Here is a 5,589-nt window from a genome sequence, read left to right on the forward strand (position 1 = left end):
TCTCTGTCTACTCTGTGTAGCAGGAGATTGAACTCAGACGTTCAGGTTTGCAAGGTAAACACTTTCTTGGCTGGTGGTTTGAATAAGAAAGGCCTTCTCCTCCCCACCATCCCCTGGTGCTCTGATAGTTAACTGCTTAGTTGATGGAACTCTTTGATAGGTTTGTAAGCATTAGGAGGTGTGGCCTTGTTGGAGGAAGTGTGTCACTGGGGGTGGGCCCAAACCAGGCCCCAGAATCCTCTCCCTCTTTCCTCTCCCCTTCCCTGCTCTCTTTCTCTCTCTTTGTCTCTGGTTGTAACTCTCAGCTACTGCCTTAATGCCTGCCTGCCTTCATGCTTCCCAATGAGAAAGGACTAAACCTCCAAACCTGTAAGCAAGTACTCAATTAAACGCTTTCTTTCATAAGAGTTGCCTTGGTTGTGGTAACTCTTCACAGCAATAGAACAATGACCAAGACACAGGCTGAATGTTTTTCTGGCTCTATCTATCTATCTATCTATCTATCTATCTATCTATCTATCTATCTAATCTATCTATCTTTTGGGACAGGGTTTTATGTAGCCTAGACTGGCCTTGAACTCCTGATTTTCCTGCCCCCAATCCCAAGTGCTGGGATTGCAGGTATGTACAGATTATTTTCTGCATTTGAAATGTCTTACAAGAGGTTGTCTAGCTCACAAATTCCCCAAAGAAAAATTGAGAAAGAACAAGAACTTTGAAAAAGTTAGAACTGTTTTTAAGACATGAAAACTAGCAAGAGATATGTGGATGTTTGATTTGCATGTATGTGTACATACCATGCACGTGCCTGGTACCTGCAGATGTCATAAGAGGGTATCCGGTTCCTTGGAACCTGAGATACAGCTGTTTGCAAGCAGCCATGGAGATTCTGGGAACCAAACCTGGGTCCTCCACAAGAGCAACCAGTGCTCTTAACCACAGAATCATCTCTTCAGCCCTTATAAATACATTTTGAGTAAGATTTTGCAACTATGAGTAACCTCCCTGCTTGGTGAGTAACTTACTATTCTAGGGATAGAAAAAGTGTGAAATGAAAGATTATTCCAAAACAGTGACAATATTACTATATTCAGTGAGTGTAAAAATTCATTATTTTAACTAAAAAGAACTGTATACTTTGTATCAACAGAAAATGAATTTCTCTGTGACCTCAGGTATTTGAAGGCATGGTTTGAAGGGTGCCTGCATATTCCTTTCCTCAAATCTCCCTCACCAGTGACTTGAGCCAATCTTTGTTACTCTATAGTCTCCTACTGCTGCTTACTTTGGGTGACTGGCTATTCAGTGTGACATAGCTCTTGTCTTCCAAGGCTCCTTTTGAAAATTCAGATAGATTATTGCAAGGAGGGGTGAGCACAGAGAGAAGGATGAGGGTAAAAACTGAAAAAAAGAAAAAAAAAAGGCAACAACCAGGGCATCATGGAGTGTGTCTTTAATCACAGCACTTGGGAGGCAGAGGCAGACATATCTCGGAGTTCAAGGCCAGCCGGAGTGAATTCCAGGACAGCCAAGGTTACCCTACCTCAAAAAGAAAAAGAAAGAAAGAAATCTTTCTTTTGCTGCAATCATCAGGGAGTCTCACTCCATCCTGATTCTGTCCCCTCGTCCCCCAATTTCAGGACAGCCTCTGACACTCAAAATGTATGGAAATTGACAATTAGAAAACTGATCTTTTTTGCGCCGCCGCCATGGCCGATGTGGAGGAGGGCGAGGAACCCTGGGTCCTTTCCTCTCACTCCGGGAGCGTAGGCTCCAAGTCGGGAGGCGACAAGATGTTCTCCCTCAAGAAGTGGAACGCGGTAGCCATGTGGAGCTGGGACTTTGAGTGCGACACCTGCGCCATCTGCAGGGTCCAGGTGATGGATGCCTGTCTTAGATGTCAAGCTGAAAAGCAGGAGGACTGTGTTGTGGTCTGGGGAGAATGCAACCATTCCTTCCACAACTGCTGCATGTCTCTGTGGGTGAAGCAGAACAATCGGTGCTCTCTGTGCCAGCAGGACTGCATGGTCCAAAGAATTGGCAAATGAGAGGTGGCAGAGGCTCTCCTGGTGTGGTTGGTGACCCTGGACAACCTTGCCGTCAAGTTACTGGACAAAGACTAGACACTCCAGAGGATTCATCCTTCAGATAGAGAGGATAGTGTGCGGCCTTTGAGACTCATCCAAAGCCTGCTTTATCATGTTGTTTAATGTTGGGAACTTCTCTACAACTAAGAAGATAATTTATTAAAAATGGCCTTTCCTACCTAAAAAAAAAAAAAATAAAAATAAAAAAAAGAAAAGAAAAGAAAACTGATCTTTTGTAGGAACCCTTCCAGCTACTACTTACTGAGGATCACAAATGAAAGGGGTCAGACTTCTGAAAACAGATGGGCAGATTAAACACCTCCCCATGTTCTAATAGCCTGAGTTAAAACTCCTAGTTAAAAAGTAAACAGAGATACTCATCAAGGTGGACAGCTTTTAGTGCAGAAGCTTGTGATTTGGGAGCTGGGAGTGGGGCACTACCCAGAAACCATCTTGTGCTAACAAGAGGGAGCTAGAGCTTGAACGTTTTTAAAAGGCTCATTTACACAGTGAGCCTCATCTCAGGATATGGTTCTCTCCTGATACAGATCAACTTTCTTCTTGCCTTATTTTAATGAATGCTTAACATGAAATTGAGGGTATGTTTGTTTTAAAATATACTTTATTATTAGCCTTTAGGCAGGATCCTGTGGAGAAGTGAGGAGGACAAGGATGGCTCTCCTATAAACCAGGTGAGGGTGAGCAGAACAGCCAGATGATCCTGGTGCCTTGACTAAAGTGCTCCTTTCAATCTGTCCTAGAACTGACAGGTTTGTCTCCACTCTGACCTCCAGTGTCTTCTCTTTGATGTCTTGCAGTTGGAGCACTTTTTCCCCCCCAAGACAGGGTTGCACAGTCCTTTGTTCACCTTGGAGCAGAATAGCCTTGGCTGTCCTAGAACTGGCTCTATATAGACCAAGCTAGCCTGGAACTCAGAGAGCTCTACTTGCCTCTGCCTCCTGAGTGCTGGTACTAAAGGTGTGTGCCACCACGACCTGACAGGATGACCTTTTCTTTCGTTCTTTTGTTTTGTTTTGTTTTGTTTTGTTTTGTTTTTGTTTTTGTTTTTTGTTTTTCGAGGATGACCTTTTCGTAAGCATCTTGTTTTGTGTACTTGTGCTACCTCTTTACCCTAAGTCCCTTGTCTATGTGGTGCAAACACTGAGCTGGCAGTTTGAAGTATGAATATTTCTTTGTGATACAAATTACTTGGACAGTAAAATGAAATAGGGAGAGATGAGTCTTGAAGTCAAACAGACCTGAATTTAACTGTTGTCTCTGTCACTTGATTATGTCACTAATAGTGGTCTCACCTGGCAAACCATTTCTCTGAAGAAGCTTCCTTTTTAGTAAAAAGAAGATATTAATTCTCATCTTAAAGTATGGTTCTGATTGAGAACTGTGGGGATGGTTCAGCAATGCTGGGATTGTACCTCTTCTTTTGTTTCTTTTCTTCTTCCTTTCTTTTTGGGGAAGGAGAAACAGGGTTTCATTTGTAGCCTAAACTGACTTCAAGCATGCAAGGGACAATGACCTCCAACTACTAGTCATCCTGCTGTCAGCTTCCAAGTGCTAGGATTACAGATATGTTCTAGAGTGGCCAGTGTGGGTGGTGTTTGAGACCACAAGCAGGGACACCTACCTTCTAAACCATATCCCCAGTCCAATTTTAGCTATTATTGTCTTTGGCTTTCTTAGACATTAGTAGCACCTGGTAATTTCTTTGTAAATAAATATAAAACAAACAGACAAACAGAACTATGAAAATAAACAAACAAAAACTAAGTTTTATTTTGAGTAAATATTATTTTTATAAAGAAAATCACTAAGTATATAAAACAAAGAGTTTTTGTTTGGTTGCTTGCTTTGGGGGAGTGGGGGCAGGTCTCACCATGTAACTCTGGCTGCCCTGGATCTTGCAATATAGATTAAACTGGTCTTGAACTCACAGAGATCCTCCTGTTTCTGCCTCTTATGTGTTAGGCTTAAGGACATGGTACCACCATGCTCAGATTTAGAATCAAGTTTATTGTAGGATAACAACAAAACAAAACAAAAACAAACAAACAAAAAACCCAAAACAACAAAATTCCAGGAAGACAGAGACTCACCAAATCCTGAAGTACCTATTGTTTGTTAGCCTGGGCTTTACTGGAGCCAAGTTAGCCACTGTGACAGGAGAGAAAGTGGGAAGGTCCAAGGCTGTGGAGACACTTTGGCAGGTAAGAACACCAACTACTCTTGCTAAGGACCTACACTGGAGTCCTAGCACCTACAGAGCTTACAACTACCTATTGTTCTGGTTCCAGGGCATCTGATGCTCGCTTCTGGCCTTAAGGGGCTCCAGCATACATGTGGTGCACAAAACCATATATAGGTGCACACACACACACACACAATCTATCTATCTATCTATCTATCTATCTATCTATCTATCTATCTATCTATCTATGGAATATATATATTCCTAAATAAATAAATGAAACCTGCTCAGTCTGTTAACAGTTACCTGTGTGAATGGTTTCAGTGGGGCACTTCCCTAGAGAATATGATTTCTCTAACTCCCAGTGTTCCTTAGGTGCCTGCATTTCTTTGAGACCCCATGAGATTTCCCCCTTTTATCCTAGCATGTCTATAGGCGCCATCCTTGTTCAGCTCTTGTTTAGGCAGCCTTGGGAATGAGAGTCTTGCACTTTTTGTACTGTGTATTCTTCATAGAATAAGCATACATTTATTACATAAATGTGTCTGTTATAATAGTCCAGGCTTATAAATGCTCCTTATTGGATTTACAGAGCAAAGGAAAACACCTTCATTATACCACACTTACTGTACATTGTTGGTTACAAGGAGCTCATATGACCTTTATTCAGAGGATGTTCTTTGTGTTTATTTTTTCTACTCTGAAGCAGAGGTTAATACATTCCAGAAGAAGAGTCAACTATTAGGTAAATATAGTAACATCCAATGACTATATACTATGGGACTTAGTTTTCAAATGATATATATTTCTGAACACAAAGAATTAAAAATATTAAACATATTTTAGGTATATATTTGATGAATATAATTGTTTTGCCTGCAAATATGTGTGTGTACCATGTGCATGTCAGGTGCCCTCAGAAGTCAGAAGAGTACTTTGGGAGCCCTGTAACTGGAGTCATGGATGGTTGTAAGCCACTGCATGGCTGTTGAGAATTGAGTCTTGGTCCTCTTGTAAGAGCTACTAGTGCCCTTGTTCCCTGAGCCATCTCTCCAGCCCCAAATTCAAAATAATTTAACAGCATGCAAAAAGAGGTTAAATATTATTGGAAATGCTCAAAAAGAATACTCAGCCCAGTGAGGAGAAATTTTAATCCAGCAATATGGCTGCTCTGGCAAGAGATCACATCCAATGATATGATCCAGCTGTAACTTGACTACAAGACTCTACATGAGTACACGTGGGCAAGCAGTCTCTCTCTCTCTCTCTCTCTCTCTCTCTCTCTCTCTCTCTCTCTCT

The 5,589-nt window shown here is 41.7% G+C and overlaps 1 pseudogene across 1 annotated transcript; it reads left to right on the forward strand.

Moving 5' to 3' along the window:
- Positions 1-1,700: 1,700 nt before the first annotated feature.
- LOC114619328 lies at positions 1,701-2,262 on the forward strand (annotated as a pseudogene). The gene has a single exon (XR_003711116.1). The product of XR_003711116.1 is annotated as an RING-box protein 2 pseudogene (transcript).
- The last annotated feature ends 3,327 nt before the right edge of the window (positions 2,263-5,589 follow it).

Source organism: Grammomys surdaster, unplaced genomic scaffold (genome assembly GCF_004785775.1).
Source record: "Grammomys surdaster isolate TR1022 unplaced genomic scaffold, NIH_TR_1.0 149, whole genome shotgun sequence".
NCBI classification, from domain to species: domain Eukaryota; kingdom Metazoa; phylum Chordata; class Mammalia; order Rodentia; family Muridae; genus Grammomys; species Grammomys surdaster.